The following is an 18,883-nucleotide window of genomic DNA, read 5'->3' as shown; positions in this document are numbered from 1 at the left end:
CACCCCTTTAAGTCCTTGGTCGCGAGTGCATGGAACCGACAAAGGAATAGTCCAATCAATGGTAATTGACGGGGCACCATGGAATGATTCCCACCATCGTTCCCTTCTCCCGGGTTGTGGGGAAGATACTCAAAATAACCTTTATCATCCTTCAGTTTTCGATTTTCTATCGAGTACTGTAAATACAGTGGGCAATGAGGATAGTTCTTTCACTATGTCAACCTCATTAAAAAATGAAACGATCCCCTTTCCAGATCTCAATGGTAAACCTTCATTCCAACCAACAAAGTTGAATGCAATGAAGCTTGGGGGGCATGCACCTCGATTTGCGTTATTATGCTGGGGGCATGCAAGCATATCATCGAGCAGTTTTAGCAATGTTCATGCTCGTTAAAAAATAAACGCAAGAATCGAGCAGTTTTTGTGTAGAGTTCATGCTCGTTAAAAAACAAACATAAATTGTGAGCAATCTTTCCCTAGCAGTTCAAGCTCATCTAGAAAAAATGAACCGGTAAACAACCTCGAGAAATGTAACCTTTGAAAGCCATATTAAAAGCCCTTGGTCGTGTTTATATGCCATCACCTCCATCCGTTCATTTGGCCAATCGTTCGCCTCCATATGTTTGTTTACCCATTTTGAGGAACAGCTGCGAAGAGTGATTTCACTTAGCCATCCTTGTGACACTGCCGTGATTGGAGAATTCCAACCTGTACCTGGAATCTGCTGCTATCCCTGTTCATCACTTGTTCCTCAAAAGACGAGTCTTCTTTGAGCTCTTTTCACTGACTCGTAAAATATGAAAAGTTTGCCGAGTTTTGGCCTTCCAGCTCGTTAAAGCGACCGGAAAGCTATCCCTCCTCTAGATTTTAATCTTTTTGGACCTGAGGGATTATTGCACAAAAAGATCGAGCGCTTGTTTTGTTCGGCTCGTTAAAGCAATCGAAAATTCATCCCTTCTGTATTGTTTTATACTTTTTCGGACTTAAGGGATTAGAAGACGAAAAAGGAATTTTGGAGTTAACTTTTTGTACCTTTTCAGACTCTCTAAAAATGAAAAGAACCGAGTTTTCTTTGTCGTTAGACTCGTTAAAATGATTAAATAGCGACAAACTTGTCTTTAGACGAGAACGAGTTTCCCTATCACTAGGCTCGTTAAAACATAGCGATGGGCTTGCCCGAAGGGCAGGTTATAGAACAAGCATATGTTATCCTCCTCAAGCTTGACAAAAATAAAGAGGTACTGGTCAGCAATGACTGGGGAAAAATTGGGAGAACCTCACAGCATTAATGGTAGCAAGTCGCTCTTGAACATGACACTTTGTCCTCCGTACTGCATCAGGTTGGGTTGTTTCATTCACCGGTCGCATAACCATGGTCCTCGCCACACCATCCACAATTGGGGTAATGCTACCAATCCATCACATCAGTGTCGTTATATGTTCAAGAGATGTGGTTCTGTAAAGAGTCAACCATGTTCCACCCACTACCATACATTATCCTTCATCCACTTCATGACCGCCACCCTGAATCATACATCACAGTTTGTTTTCACCTCATCATAATCGCTAGCTCCGTTCCGTGTCACTGATGTGGGATTCATTAAGGCCCTCCTTTGACGGATCGCTCCTTGTCGACATCAGCTCATTATCCAAGGAGTTGATCTAGGAACACCCCCCTCAGTACTTTGAAGCTTGCATGCCTCAATGGCAAGTTTCTCACTTCCGGCGACAGGTATACATCAATGACCTTCGACCAGAAGATTTTGCATGGTGGTCGACGCCAAGTCCTTTATTCCCACCATGTAGATTGTACTGTCGTACCTTGAGGGTCATCATCCTTATCGGTGATTCCTCTCGCGCTTGTTAACGGTTTACATCATTGACCGGTAATCAAGCGATGTCTTTCCATGTTCGACTTCAAGAAATTCTCACATGGATCGACTTGTACATCGAGTAAAGATCGGAAGAGATTGAAGACCCCGGATCTAGTTTCATCCATCCGGGCTGCGATATATATTCAGGACATAAAGACATTTGATATGTACATCATTATAGCAGATGATCATCCTTTTCAAAGGATGATAAATTCGGCAGAGAATTATCAGTCTACAATCAGACGATCGTCTGTTCTATGTACCAAAATGTATTTATAAAGCTGAGCATGGGAATGCCCGCCTCAGCTAGATCATGAAAAATGTATGAAAAATAATGTATTGTATTGTATCTTATTACAGGACACTTCTCAGCAGATTGAATGAACTTCGGATCCTCTCAATAAAGCATTTCACCCGATAAACGACCTCATACTTTAGGGGGCATCTGTTATAGACAATTTTGTGCCTTACAGCAACAAGCATGAATTGTCAATAATCCAAGGGATCCAAAGTTCCCTAAACATGATGTTCCTACCCCTAGAGGAACAAGGTCAGCAAACCAACAGCTCTCAGATCAGTTCTCCACCTGAAAACACTCAAAAACAAGCAATCCTGAAATCAAAGCAGGTGCTCCACTAGGCTTCTGCGCTGAAACACAACTGCTCCATGGTGTACCTGCGTTGCAAAGCAGGTAAAACAAAGCCCACCTACGTTGAGCGAGTTTGGACATGTGGCACAGTGAGTCATTGCTTTGGAATCTTCCAAAAATGACACTTGGATCAGGTATTTCGCCTTGTGATGAGTCAGAGGCTTTGTTTCTCCAAGTGGAAGCAAGGTTCACCAAGTGGACTCAAGAACTGAAGATCAACTAAAGATTAACTGAAGAGAGAGAGGACACAAGGCAGCTACACATCAGTTGCAAGCTGACTCATCCTTTCTCAATTCATCTATATATTGAGCTCTCTCCTATGAGCTCAGGAGGCTGGAATTTTGTGCAAAGTAATGATATGTTGTTGGTTTCATTATTGAGTTATTGGGTGATTGTTTGAGAGAGGTGAAGAAGAGCAATTCTTTCTGCTGGGAGGTGTTGCTGGGTTGGAGCCTGCAATGGTTGTAATACTCTCAGAACCTTTATTTCTTCATTAATAAAAGCTATTGAGGTTCTTCTATGTGCTCTTGTTTCAATTATATATTGTGATGATTGCATGTTTGGTTTACACTAATCCATGAACTAGTTATGATTGCATGCCTCTTGTAGTTTCCTTCTTTGTTATTGTGCAGGATCTCATTGTAGCTGGGCGAGCAGAAGAACAAAGAGCTAGGAGCAAGCGGCCAAAGAGAAGAGTTTGGATTCGACATTAAGCGCAAGGCAACGGTTAGTGATTTCTCCATTCTCTTTTGCTTTCATAAAGAAGTAAACCCTTAGTAGTTTGTTTTAGAGTTGTTGCTAAGGAACTGTCACCCTTAGAGTGGGATAGGGTCATCCGAGTCGGATACTTTTCCCTACAACAGTAGCCTCAGATGTGTTGTTTGCCTTGAAGTATCCATCTATAAGAGTGGTGAAGGTGACTATATCAGGAATGAGCTGCTTCTTAACCATTTGTTCAACAAATGAACAAGCATCTTCCATGATGCCCATCTTGATATACCCTTTTATTACTGCATTATAACCAATGGTTCCAGGTTCAATACCCTTTTCAAGCATAAAATTGAAGACCTTTATAGCTTCACCCACATCACCTTCTCTGCAATACCCATCTATCAACGTAACATAAGTAAAGTTATCTAGAATGAAGCCTTTCTCAAGCATTTCAATCATAACTTTCTTTGCATCTGACAGCATTCCTTCCTTGCAGAGTCCACTAATAAGTAGATTGTAAACTTGAATATCTGGTTCCAAGCCCTTCTCCACCATTTTATCACGTACCAAGAGACCCTCGGTAACCTTGCCAGCTAAGCAGAGTCCATGCATAAGAACACTCTAAGTGACCACATCAGGCTCGTGACCCTTTTCCAACATCTGAATCAGGAGATTAGTTGCTTCTGGCATGTTGCCTTGTTTGCAATGCCCTTGGATGAGAGAGGTGTACGTTAATTTATTGGGTGCCAGTCCTCTTCCCAACATCTCATCTATGAGTTTCAGCGACTTCTCCATCTCCCCTCCCTTGCAGAGCCCATTAATGAGAGAATTATATGTTACAACATCAGGTGCGCAGCCTTTTTCTACCATTGAATCAAACAACTTTATAGCCTCAGACATGTTACCTTGCTTACAGCACCCATCAATAATAGTATTGTAAATAAACTGATTAGGCCTCAAACCCCCTTTTACCATTTCAGTCACAATCTTACCTGTCTCGTCCATATTACCTAGTTTGCAGAGTCCATTGATAAGGGTTCCATAGGTTGTTTCCATTGGCAACACCCCCATCTTTATCATCTCACCAAAACGCCGAAATGACTGTTGAACCTCACTCTTCCTGCAATATCCATCAATGAGTTTGTTGTAAAAGATGACATTTGGCAAACAACCTCTGGCATACGCATCTTCTATCAACTCCCTCGCCTAGTGAACCCTTCCTTCCATACAGATACCTCGGACTACTATGCTTACACTGTAATTATCACAAATGGGTCGATGGAATTTGCCAGGCTTCTAGCGCTGGAACTATGGATTTAAGCTGCATTGGTATTGTCTGTTATTCAAATTTGGTGAGCCTATGATCATTCCTGAAACCCTATTCTCAGCCTCCCCCTACACATGAATTAAATTCTTCTTGATGCAAGCAATTAATCACCAAGTCATCGAAATACCATTAAAATTCTGCTGACCGATTCTGAGAATCGGCCAGCCACCCTGGCAGCCCGCCTGGGGTGGATGGCCGATTCTCAAAATCGGCTAGCAAAATTTTAATGGTATTTCAATGACTTGGTGATTAATTGAAATACCATTAAAATTATGACCTGGGTGGGTGGGCGGGCAGGCCACTGGAGTGGGGTGCCCCACCCGATCCTGGCGGCTAGCCCGCTTGCCAGGGTGGCTGGCCGATTCTCAGAATCAGCCAGCGAAATTTTAATGGTATTTCGATGACTTGGTGATTAATTAAAATACCATTAAAATTTTGCTGGCTGATTCTAAGAATCAGCCAGCCAGCCACCCTGGGCGGGCGGGCGAGCAGGCCGCCAAGGTGGCGCGGGGTGGGCAGCCCCGGCCCACCCACTCGTGGCTAGCTGATTCTTAGAATCAGCCAGAATAATTTTAATGGTATTTCGATGACTTGGTGATTAAATGTATGCTATTGCAAGACGGCATTTGAGCGGCTGCCTCGAACGGGTTGCCTCAGCGATGCGTCTTCCGTTTGGGTTTAATGGTACTCCAATTGCGTCTAACGATTCCCTCCAAGCTCCGTTCAAGACCCTGAGAAGCGGTCTGGTGTGCCATGGCAAGAGCGGAATTATTTTATCTCTCACAACGTCATCAATAATACCAGGAATCAGTGAGTCGGCCATGGCCACGGCGATTAAATGTACGTCCTCGCAGCTTTGTTTTTATCGGTTTATATATACATATAATATGATTCAGTTACCCCTTGGTATCCCCTTTGGCCGATGTCCCTTCGTATTTCTTTCCCCGAAACGTTTTAGAGCACCCCGCTTCTTTCCATAACTCGATGCTTTGCCCTTCATGGCAGAATCTAGGATCATGATTACGATAGTAGTTGGGAAAGAATTCACCATAAATTCATGACAATAATTGATATGTCATTTTTTATATGAATGGTTTATAAACAGTACAGTCTACCAATAGACATAGCGGACTTCGTTCCTTATGAATGACTTTCCTTGAATGTTATATTGTCTACCATGATAAATGGCTATTCAGATCCATTAATGAACATAGTCAAAAGTATGATTGCAGGTGGTTATCATAATTACAATATTTTATAAAACAATAACAAGCTTTTACTAGTAAAGAGTTTCATTTTTATTATGTCACTTGGGAGCATTAGTTTGCTTGTATATAACTTTTTTTTTTCCATTTAATGTTGTACAAAAAAAATTGTTGGATTTTTAAGATATACATTAGGTTTTTGGGGTTTTGGGTGAGGTTTTAGGCTATGAAGTCCGCCTGCTCCAAAGTCCAAGGCGCGACCTCCGCTGTCCTGTCTTCAAATAATGTTGAGATTTGGCGTGGTACGAGAGGAATACACGTTGCAGGTTTATGTTTCGATTCAAAACAAGCGTGCCCGCTGCAAAACAAAGGAGCGCAAGAAAGATTGCAAATTACTTGAACGCAAATCCCATGACTTGTTGCGGCTCTTGCAATTTACCTGACCGCGTTATGTTTTTTCTATTGTCCTATGTCCAATGCACTAATTTTGACTGAATTTGAAGGTATCCTCACAGCTAGTTGTGCAAAGAGTTCGGTGAAACAGTACCGAAATTTAATGTTGAGACAACTTGCATAGTTAATACATATACCTATTCGAAATCTAATCTAATTCTTGGACCATTTCGTGCCCGAATGAGTTTGGAGTTTCATGCAGGGCCATTGTGGTTTGTTTTATCCATTTTGTGCCGAAGGATGCAACGACCAAAAAACAAGTCAAAGGTGATAAATGCCGCTGCCCACCTCGTGCCACCCCGGCGGCCCGCCCGTGGTGGCTAGCCGATTCTAAGAATTTGTCAAGAAAATTGATTTAGCTACTAACATATGAAATTATGACTCCAATAACATGCACTAATAAACTCAAAATTCACACTCATTTTTTTGGCCTCCTTCTTGCAAAAAATAACACTGGTAATATTCCTCGAAGTAAATCCTGAAAAATTTGAAGAAAACAATTTGGTTATTAAACCCTTGGTTATCTTTTCCAAACCCCTATGTTGATCTACTTCAATACACCGCTGCGGTACAATGATAACATGGCATATATATTTACTAAGGAATTGAATGTTGAGTTGATAGCTTATTTAGATCTTGATTGTACAAAGATATAGATCATAAAATATCCAAACCTTAATATGCATTCAATATAGGATCTAGAATTGTGTGTTTAAGCATTAAGATGTATCTTAAGAATATTGTGCTTTGGAGCATTAAGAAGTCTCTTAAGAATCATTATGTAGTGCCATCTATGAGACAATTTCGATAAAGTGTATTTTTGGAAGACTTGGGAGAAAAGAAAAAAATACAATAAGTACCAAATGTGATAACTAAAGCCTAATCAAATTAAAAAACCCACTACTTTATTATGGTAGCAAAAAATATGTTGAATCCTATCAAATAAAAAATAAAAAGAAAATAAATTGACTTGATATATTGTACTACAAGTTATAATGTGACATACATATTTACCAAGCCTATAGGAAAGACTAAATTTGAAAAATGTCGAAACAGGTTAGCTATTGTAAAGAATTCATCTCTCTATTAAGGGGTTGTGATAAAATTAATGACAAAGAAATATTAGTATTTCAATGCATTTTTATTTCCAATACATAATTTTTTCCAAAAAATTAAATATTGCACTCTTTTCCAATATAAATAGCTAATATAAATTACAAATTCAAATAAACATTTTTAGCTAATAATTATAATAGTTAATTTATATTATTTTCCAACATAAATAATGAATAAGAATTATAAATTCACATAAACATCTTTATTCTCCCGATTGTAAGTAAAAGTTATATGCTTCAACTTTCTCATTACTATCTAGGACATACTATTGCCATATACGTGAGATACACTTCTCACACTTGAACACATCTTAACATTCATAACATGCTCCAAATATCTGCTTTTCCCATAGATTTTTCATAAGCCTTCTATTGCTACCATATTAAAAAATAAGCAAAATTGAAGTTAGAGTAGAGGAGGAGAGAGTCCCCACAAAATAGAGATGAAAAATTAAATAAAAAATGCTGCATTGATTTGTTCCTTCCATTAAACAAATGAAACATCTAAAATGTTAATATTCCCACCAAATATAAAAGCACAATTGATTGGATATCCAACTATTGTTGGGGGAGGGGGCGGCTTGGGCGAGGGGTGGGGGTGCGGGCGCTGTGTGAGGGAGGGGTGGCGGGTAGGCCGGGAGGGGGTTGTTATGCGTTCAATGTTTGTAATATTTGTTTTTCGCATTAATTTTTAAGTTAATCATTATTTTTTGAAAAAAAAAGTGATTATTATTATTTTTTTGGCATTGTTACAGGGAAAAGTGTCTATATAGAACTGCTCTATCCCACTAAGGTGTGACAGCTGCCTTAGAAACAAACAGAGAAAAGCTACTTTTGTTTTTCCTTTATGAATTATAGATAGAGAAGAATAGAAAGACCAACCTCTGTCTTGCGCTAATCCTTCAAGTCGATTCCTCTCTTCTTTGATAGTCCTCAGTTACCTTCTCCCTTGCACGCCCAGCTTCACAAAGTACCTGTAAGATCACAGAAGCATAGCACTATACAAAGACACGGATCTATAATCATAAAAAATCTAGGATCAGGTGTAAATTGACCATACAAATGTAACAAGCATCAATGATACAAAAGCATGGAGGAAAACTCAAATAGCTTTTATTGATAAACAAGAAAATATCCAGGAGGATTTACAACCAGTGGTTCCGACCCAGCATCAACCTCCCAGCAAAGAAGTCCCTCTTCACCTCAAACAAAGCATAGATCACCCAACAATCTGATGTTTGTCTCAAAAAACCAACAACAATTCCTTACAATATGCAAAATTCCAGCCTTTGGATCTCTGGGATGAGGGATCCATATATCGATATCTGTAAGGGGGATGAGTCAGCTTGTGATTTGATTAGTGTCTCCTCTCTGATAGTTCTTGCTTCCATTTGGAGACTGAAGGCCTCTTACCCATCCTTGGTCGAATTCAGTGAGGCTAGTGTCACAGGAGAAGATTCTAGAAGCTTCCATTGCCTCTCCACCTCGCTGAATGACATTGCCATTTGTCATTTCTCGCCCATCGCACCCCACAGAAGGGAGTTTTGAAATGCAACGCACCCTCATAGTGTATTTAGGTGCAATGCAACGCACTTAGCCAGTGGAGTAGCTGCAATGATCCTGATTTGACCAATTTTGAGTAGTTTTTGGTGGAGAACTTCTGGGAGAAGTTGTAATCTGTTGACCTTGTTCCTTTAGGGGTTATAACAACACTTTTAGGGACTTAGGAGCCCTTGGTTTATGGACATTTCATGCTTGGGGTTGTAGGGCCCAAAAATGTCTATAACAGTTGCCCCCTAAAGTATGAGGCCGTCAACCTTTTGGTGTCGGGTGAAATGCTTTATTATGAGGATCCAAAGTTCTTTCAATGCTGATCCAGGTGGATATTGGTGGCCACCTGCCAAATCCACCTGGACCCCCACCATTGTCTTTCTCAGCATTTTCAGTTTCCTTAATTGTAGCACAATTTACTATTTTTAGCAGTTTTTTGGGTCCTGAACTTCTGGAGCCGTTTTGAGGCCCTAAACGACGTTTTTTGGGGAATCCGGGGGCAACACGAGTCCATGGGTGTTGCCCGTTCCAAAAATGATAGTGCTCGGATATATCTTTCTAATGAGCTATTGTACGCGTCAAACGAAGATCATATGCCAAAGTTACGACCCCGGGAAGTTGATGTACCAACTTACCCCCAAACGGGGCCCACAGTTTGGCGTTTCATCTCCTAGGGTTAGGTTTTGGAATGTTAAGGGTTTTTCCATTGTTTCTCAACAATAAATAGGCCTTCGAGCCTCATTGTAACACAGTTCAGAGGCATGTAGCCATCACATCTCTTCTCAGAGATAAGCTACCATCGCCCTAGCTAGTTCAGTTCCATTTCTGTTTGTAAGCATATTTCAGTATTTTCCATTAATGAAACGAAGTATTATTTCCGCTGCATATTTGTGTATATGGTTATCTCTGTAATGTGTTGCGTTCCTGTTTAAATCCGGATCAGTGGTATCAGAGCGGTATGCTTTTTCTCTGTTTTTCTTTGCATGTCCCCAACAAGGTCGGGATATAAGGAGTTAGGGCTTGAACTGGTTGAACCTTTGCAAGACTAGCCTCGCAAATCCCGACGGCCTCCCATGGCAGACGAGAAGAAAGACGAGGTGGCAGGAGATCCCTTCAAAATCTTGCTCGAAGAAGCGCTCGAGCGACAACGGAACGCGATGATGGACAGCTTTGCGCAGATCCTTCAGCAGCTACCCAGAAGCGGCGCATCGGCTTCCAGCAGCTCCTCTGGAAACGCCACACCCTTTAAGGTACAAGTTAATTTTGAAATCCCCATATTCGAGGGTCAGATAGACGCCGATGCCGTAGATAAATGGTTAAATCTGCTAGAGGGTTATTTTTCTGTTCATGAATTTTCGAGTCGGGAAAAGATTGTTTTTGCTCTTCTCAAAGCAGCCCCCCACGTCAAGGACTGGTGGGAAACCTACTGCGAGCAGAAGGATGAAAGTACTGGCTCACTATTTTCAGCCGCACCCACCTGGGATTCGTTCCGGGATGCCATCAAGGAGCAGTACTACCCTGTCGGAAGCTATGAGGATGAATACATAAAGTGGACCACGCTGCGGCAGGGAAGGGACCAAGACGTGCCGGAGTTCACCAATCTTTTCCATACCCTTCGCACAAAGTTGGGTATCAAGGATTCAGAGCAACATTTGATACTCAAATACCGTGGCTGCCTGCACAAGTACATCCAGGAAGAAATACAGTTCCTAAACATCCCCTCGCTCGGCGCAGCATACCGGTATGCCGTCAAGGTCGAGCAGAAGTTTAAACAAAAGAAGCGAGACTTTGGATCTGCGAATCCAAAGCAGGGGAAAGGTGCCCCTAAACCACAGAACAAAGGACAAAGCCAAGGCGGGACAGCCCAAGACAACCAGCCGAAGCTGCAAGCAAAGAGCAACGCCGCGAAGCCGAGAAAGGACACTGGAAAATGGTGCGAGTTCCATAAGAGCTCCACTCACAACACAAGTGAGTGTCGGGCCAAGCAGTCACTGGTGGCTGAGCTAAAGGTTTCAGAATCAGATGCATGTTCCGACTCTGAGTCAGAACCCGATAAGGGGTATGAAAAAGGAAGCAGATCATTGATGCGGATCCCAGCGCCACTGTTGCTACCGCAAAGATCCAGAAAAATGAACCCGAAGATCCAGAGGAGGAGGAGCGTCTCTTCCACTCCCAGATGTGGGTAAAGGGCTCCCCGATACAGTTCATTGTTGATAGCGGGAGTCAAAAGAACCTCATTTCGGCAGAGGTCGTGAAGCGGTTGGGCTTACCGACCACAGCACATCCACAACCATACACCATTGGGTGGCTTCACCAAGGGCGAGATCTTCGCGTGAGCCAGCAGTGTCGCCTTCCATACAACATCAAGCCCTTCACGGATGAGGTATTGTGTGACATTGCTCCCCTTGAAGTTTGTGATGTATTACTAGGACAACCATACTTGTGGAAGCGACATGCTGTGTATGAATCAAGGCCCCGTGCTGTTATTATTACATTGGGAAATAAGTTGTTCAGGATACCAGAGGTAGCACCACCTGCCGCCATCTCTTTGATTACTGCAAAACAATGCAGTAAGATCATTTCCAAAACCAGGAAATTTGTTTTCCTGATGATACGCCCTCAAGGGAAGAAGAAGACAGTGGCCGCGGCCTCCAAACGGGGTCCCTCTGCACGGCAGCTACAGATGGACAAGATTGTGGAGGAGTACGAAGACATCTTCACCTCCCCGGCAGGGGTTCCTCTGCACTGTCAAGTCAAGCACTCCATCGATCTGACCCCAGGTGCGCCGCTACCCAATGGACCAATTTATCGGCGCTCCGTTCTGGAGAACAATGAAATCAAGAGGCAGATTCAGGAGCTCCTGCAGAAAGGTCACATCCGTCCGAGTTCTTCGCCCTGTGGGAGCCCGATAGTGTTGGTACAGAAGAAGGATGGGACGTGGAGACTCTGTATTGACTATCGGGCGCTGAACAAGATCACTGTCCGTAATAGGTACCCGATCCCGCGGATTGATGACCTCCTAGACCAACTAAAGGGGGCGAAATATTTCAGCAAGATCGATCTGAAGTCAGGATATCACCAGGTACCAATTGAACCCTCAGATGTGTGGAAGACTGCCTTCAAATCCAAGGAGGGCCTCTTCGAATGGTTGGTCATGCCTTTCGGATTGACGAATGCTCCTGCAACCTTTATGAGGCTAATGGATGACATCTTGCGGCCATTCACCAACTCCTTTGTAGTAGTATACTTGGATGACATTCTGATCTTCAGCCAGAGTTGGGAAGAGCACCTCCACCACATCCGACAGGTTCTCCAAACACTGCGGCAACACAAGCTATGTGCCAATTTGGAGAAATGCACTTTTGGCATGACCGAGGTTCAGTATCTGGGATACATCATTGATGAACAGGGGGTGCATGTCGATCCAGCCAAGGTCCAAGTCATTCGGGATTGGCCCTCTCCAACCACTCTAACAGAGCTCCGCAGCTTTCTAGGTCTTGCCAACTTCTACCGCAGGTTTGTGTTGGGATTTTCTCATATTTCTTGGCCCTTGAGTCAAGTCACCAAGGGCGGGCGAAAGCAAAATTCTTTTGGTCTGAATCTCAACAGAAGGCATTCAGGGAGTTGAAGGATCGCCTCTGCACGGCACCAGTGCTCGCGTTACCAGATTTACAACAACCATTTGAGGTCGAGACAGATGCCTCTGACTATGCTATTGGGGCAGTCCTTACTCAACATGGACATCCAGTGGCATATCACAGTGAAACACTTTCAGACACAGTCCGGAAGTACCCCACTTATGATAAAGAGATGTATTCCATTGTACAGGCCTGCCGACAATGGAAGCATTACATTTTGGGGAAGGAAACGGTCATCCACACAGACCACCGACCTCTGCAGTTCATACAGACCCAAGGGAAATTGCAGAATGATCGCCATCAGAAGTGGTCTACATACCTGCAACAGTTTCACTTGAATATCAAGTATAAAAAGGGCAGCACCAATAATGTTGCAGATTGCCTCAGTCGACCACCGATCATGGCGCTAACCACCGTGCTCAACTCTTGCGGGCACGAGACTTCTGATTGGCCACTTCTCTACAAAAGCGACCCAGAATTCGGCCACACATACCAGACACTCTTGGAGGGTCGGCAGGTTGCAGATTTTCACCTCCAGGATGCCCTATTATGCCACCTCGGTCACCTTTGTGTTCCTTCAAGCGAGCGTGCCAAGATGATTTGGGAAGCACACTACAGTCGGGCTGCTGGGCATTTCGGGGTCGAGAAAACAGTGGCAGTACTGCAAAACTATTTCTATTGGCCGAATCTTCGACAGGATGTTGGGAAGTACATCCGATCATGTACTGCCTGTGCCATTGCCAAACCGACCATTAAGAAGCAAGGCCTCTATACCCCGTTGCCTACCCCTAGTCGACCTTGGGAATCCATCTCCATGGATTACATGTCAGGCCTTCCTTCCACTAAGCATGGAAATGACTGTGTTTTTGTGGTCGTCGACAGGTTCTCAAAGATGGCCATTATGATGGCCTGCAAGAAGAATATCACAGCAGAAGCCACTGCTAAACTTTCTTTGAACGAGTGTGGGTGCACTTTGGGATCCCACAGTCTATCATCTCAGATCGGGACAGTCGGTTTCTCAGCACCTTTTGGTCCAGTCTCTGGTCAATGCTGGACACCAAACTCACAAAGTCCACAGCCTTCCATCCTCAAACTGATGGCCAGACAGAGGTTGTCAATAGGATGATTGTGCACATTCTGCGCATGTATAACTCAAAGCATCCACGCACATGGGACGAGAGCCTCCCCTACGTTCAGCACAGCTACAACCGAGCTCTTCACAGCTCCACTGGCCATAGCCCTTTTTAGGTGGGTTTGGGATTCCAGCCACTATGCCCCATTGATGTGGCCATGCCACTTGCAGCTACTCACATGAATTCAGCTCATGTCCAGTCCGAAACAGATAAGGCCACCAGCTTCATTGAGCGCATCCAACATATTCGCCAGCAGGTCCATGACATTCTTGAGAAATCAAATGCCAAGTACAAGCAGCGACATGATCAACATCGGGTGCCACACAAGTTTCAGGTGGGCGACAAAGTCTGGTTGCATTTGCAAAAGGAACGCCTTACTGGAGCCTATCGGAAATTGAGACCACTCCGATATGGTCCTTACACCATTACTAAGGCTATGGGAGACAATGCATTTGAGCTCAGCATTCCCCCATTCCTTGGCCTGCACCCAGTATTCAATGTGGACCGCCTTCGGCCATACTTTCCACCATTGCTAGACACATCCGACATTGCAGAACAACTCAAACCCACAGAATTAAATCCAAATTGCATGGAACAAGATGCAACTGATCGGATCATGGACACACAGATCAAGAACACTCGCCAACAGAATATCCAACTGTATCGAGTTGTCAAAGCGGGCCAACTCCTTCAGCAGGGCAAGTGGCTCACCAGGGAACAAGTTCAACAGAAGTTTCCTCATCTCATGGAGGAGCTCAACGCAATGGGGACCATTGCTTCCTAAGGGGGAAGGAATGATCTAGGTGGATATTGGTGGCCACCTGCCAAATCCACCTGGACCCCCACCATTGTCTTTCTCAGCATTTTCAGTTTCCGTAATTGTAGCACAATTTACTATTTTTAGCAGTTTTTCGGGTCCTAAACTTCCGAAGCCGTTTTCAGGCCCTAAACGACGTTTTTTGGGGAATCCGGGGGCAACACGAGTCCATAGGTGTTGCCCGTTCCAACAATGATAGTGCTCGGATAGATCTTTCTAATGAGCTATTGTACGCGTCAAACGGAGATCATATGCCAAAGTTACGACACCGGGAAGTTGATGTACCAACTTACCCCCAAACGGGGCCCACAGTTTGGCGTTTCATCTCCTAGGGTTAGGTTTTGGAATGTTAAGGGCTTTTCCATTGTTTCTCAACAATAAATAGGCCTTCGAGCCTCATTGTAACACAGTTCAGAGGCATGTAGCCATCACATCTCTTCTCAGAGATAAGCTACCATCGCCCTAGCTAGTTCAGTTCCATTTCTGTTTGTAAGCATATTTCAGTATTTTCCATTAATGAAACGAAGTATTATTTCCGATGCATATTTGTGTATATGGTTATCTCTGTAATGTGTTGCGTTCCTGTTTAAATCCGGATCAAATGCTGGGAGGAGACCTGTAATAAGATACAATACAATACATTATCTTCATTCTATTTTCATGATCTAGCTGAGGCGGGCATTCCCATGCTCAGTTTTATAAATTCATTTTCATGTACATAGGACAGACAATCGTCTGAGTGTAGACTGATGATTCTGGTAGAGCCATCATCCTTTTGAGTGGATGATTATCTGTGCAGCAAGGATGTACAATTAATGTCCTTATTTCCCTGAATATATATCGCAACCCGAATGGATGAAACTAGATCCGGGGTCTTCAATCTCATCTGATCTTCACTCGAAGTACAAGTCGATCCATGTGAGAAATGTTCTGAAGTCGAACATGGAAAGACATCGCTTGATTACCAGTCAATGATGTAAACTGTTAACAAGCACGAGAGGAATCACCGATAATGATAATGACCCTCAAGGTACTGCAGTACAATTTACGTGGTGTGAATAAAGGACTTGGCGTCGAACACCACGCAAAATCTTTCGGTCGAAGGCCATTGATGTAAGCCTATCGCCGGAAGTGAGAAACTTGCCATTCAGGCATGCAAGCTTCAAAGTACTAAATGAGGTGTTCCTAGATCAACTTCTTGGATAATGAGCTGATGTCGACAAGAAGTGATCCGTCATAGGAGGGCTTTAATGAATCCCACATCAATGACACAGAATGGAGCAAATGATTTTAATGGAGGTGAAAACGATCTGGTGATATAAGGTTCAGGGTGGCGATCATGAATGAATGGAGTATAATGTATGGTAGTGGGTGAGACACAGGTGAATTCACTGAATGACCTCTCTTGAACATATCGACGACACTGATGTGATGGATTGGTAGCATTAACCCCAATTGTGGATGGTATGGCGTGACCATGGTGATGTGACCGGTGAATGAAACAACCCAACCCGACTTGGACACGGAGTGGAAGTGTCATGTTCAAGAGCAACTTGCTACCAACAAAGTTTCTTTGAGTTTTCTTCCCATTTTTCCCCAGTCATTGCTGACCAGTACCTCTTTATTTTTGTCAAGCTTGAGGAGGATAACATATGCTTGTTCTATAATTTTCCCTTCGGGCAAACCCATCGCTATGTTTTAACGAGCCTAGCGATAGTGAAACTCGTTCTCGTCTATAGACAAGTTTGTCGCTATTAATATTTTTAACGACAAAGATAACTCAGACCTTTTCAATTTTAGAGAGTCTGAAAAGGAATGTAAAGGAAACTCCAAAATTCCTTTTTCGTCATCTAATCCCTTAAGTCCGAAAAAGTATAAAACAATACAGAAGGGATGAATTTTCGATACTTTTAACAAGCCGAACAAAACAAGCACTCGATCTTTTTGTGTAATAATCCCTCAGGTCCAAAAGGATTAAAATATAGAGGAGGGATAGCACTTCCTGTCCCTTTAACGAGCTAGAAAGGCCAAGGACTCGGCAATATTTTCATATTTTACGAGTCAGTTGAAAAGAGCTTAAAGGAGACTCGTCTTTTGAGGAACAAGTGATAAAACGGGTAGCAGCTGATTCCAGGTAAGGTTTGGAATTTTCCAATCACGGCAGTGTCACAAGGATGGCTAGTGAAATCACTCTTCGTAGCTGTTCCTCAAAATGGGTAAACAATCAAATGGAGGTGAATGATCGGCCAATGAAAAAGTGGAGGTGATGGTGCAAACACGACCAAGGCTTTAATGGCTGAAGTACTACATTCACAATGGTTATTTACCGGGGAATAGTTCATTTTTTAACGAGCTTAAATGCGGGTGGAAACATTTGCTCATGGCTTATGTTTATTTTTTAATGAGCTTGAACTATGTGCTAAAACTGCTCGATTAATCCAGTCATATAAGAAGAATGTCTCATATAAAAACGGCAAATTTTAGATTTTTGCCCCACATCCTTTCTATATGCAATTTAGGAAACGACCAATCCTACGAGTTTAAGGGTTAGAGGTCCTACAAATTTAAAAAATAAATAGTCGCTCTTCGCTTGCACTCCAAAAGGTTTGCATGCCCCCAGGTATAAAACAGAGTTTCAAGGTTACCCCTACTTTCTTCCATTAAAACATTTGTTTTAGCGAGAGAGGCCTACCTCTTACAGGTTACCCAAAGATTGTTCTATTCACGGTGTAAACAAAACACTTCTTCGGCGATGTCTACCAAAATAGACAAAGGTGAGTGGCGCAGACGCCTCCACTCACATAACTTTGACAAGAGAATCCTGTTCTAGAATAACTCCCTCTTCCAATCACGGACGGGAGTACAGACTAGTCATATTTTCTCGCGGAAACCTACCCTATACCCGAAGTTTTCCTGCCAAAGCAGACCAGGGTGCATGCCCCTGGGTTTCAGTCATGTCCCCCGAATTACTCGTGCTCATCGGGTGGATGGACTGGGAATTGAGACATTTCTTGTGTGAAAAGACCATTTAGGGTTGGTATATGACTATTTTCTATGTGTGATCCGGGAAATGAAAGCTTGTCTACGAGTTGGAACACTCTTCCTTCGTGCGGAAAACACATCACTCTAAAGAGTGATGAGATGATGGCTCTAATGCAATAAATATAGTCTTGTCCAAGGAGTAGATTGTAATCCAGGGGTCCTTGAACTACCATCACGTTCATTTGAACGGTTTTCCTTCTCAATGTTATGGGCACATTGGGAAGGATCCCTAACGGTCGACTGGTTCCTTTATCAAAGCCCGTCAGATTTCTCATCTCAGGCAAAAGCGATGGCGAACCAAGCGCTTTCCAAGCAGTCGAGGAAAGGATACTCACAGAAGCCCCTTCATCTATGATGGTACCAGCCATAACCATTCTATATATTTGAACAATAATCCGGAATGGTATACTAGCTGGTAAATGGGGTCTGCCTAGTTGATTCCAGTCGAGGGAGACAACTAGGTTGCTTGGAGGTGGGACTGAATAGACAGCTGGGTACGACTCTGATGAACTTCCTTCCTGCGGTAAACGAACGGGTAAACTGCCCCCATGTTCGTTGGAGTCTGTGCTTACGAAAAGAATTTGGACGGTGTCATCCTTGTTCTCTTCAGTGACTGTATCATCTGAAGATGGAACCTCTGAAGGAAAGACCGGGTCAATTTCCGTCTCGACCTTTTGACTTTCGTCTGGTGTTGATTCAGATGGTTTTTCTTCGATGATAGAAACTTCGGCCGACGATCTAGGCCGGTTAGCCGGGTTTTCGACTAGTGTTGGACTTGGTAAGAGTTTTTTATATCCAGGAGGAAGTCGTAACGGTGAAATCGGACGATCATCCAAAACTCTTTTAGCTTCATCTAAGAAGGGACAATGGTGGACGACATGATCGCCTTCGCACAGTTTACAAGGAAATCTATATTTTCCTTTTTGTCCAGGGGCTTCACTTTCACTAGTCGACAGTGTGTTTTCAACATGATCATCAAAGGTTGACGACACGGGGTTGTGCAAACGAGGAGACCAGTCCCTTAAGATCTGAGGGATGCAAGGACAATCTCTATGATAGTGGTCTCCTTTGCAAATGACACATGGCGATTTAGGCCTGGTCGGTGCAGTGTGTGGATTTTCGCTAGACGACACTCGTTTGCCCCCATTCGCTTTCGGATCCTTCTTCTTCTTCTCTTTCTTCCTCTTTTCCTTCTTCTCCTTGGGTACTTGACTTTTGGCTTTACCAGCCCCATCAAGCGAAGAGGAAGGAGGAGAGGAAGAATTAGGGGAAGTAGAAGGTTGGTGGGTAACTCTGGATTCATCTAATTACTGACTCGATTGTTCAGGAATTGTGGTGTTCTGAACGACAGAGGTTGAGAAGAGCCAT

The 18,883-nt window shown here is 43.3% G+C and overlaps 1 pseudogene; it reads right to left on the bottom strand.

Annotated features, from left to right (window-relative positions):
* Positions 1-18,883, bottom strand: part of LOC149214086 (uncharacterized) — a 139,081-nt pseudogene that overhangs the window by 7,198 nt on the left and 113,000 nt on the right.

This window comes from Pinus tabuliformis, chromosome 1_1 (genome assembly GCF_031772625.1).
Source record: "Pinus tabuliformis cultivar Carrire ecotype Pingquan chromosome 1_1, CPIR1, whole genome shotgun sequence".
In the NCBI taxonomy this organism is placed as follows: domain Eukaryota; kingdom Viridiplantae; phylum Streptophyta; class Pinopsida; order Pinales; family Pinaceae; genus Pinus; species Pinus tabuliformis.
This window is presented reverse-complemented; position numbering and strand designations above follow the sequence as displayed.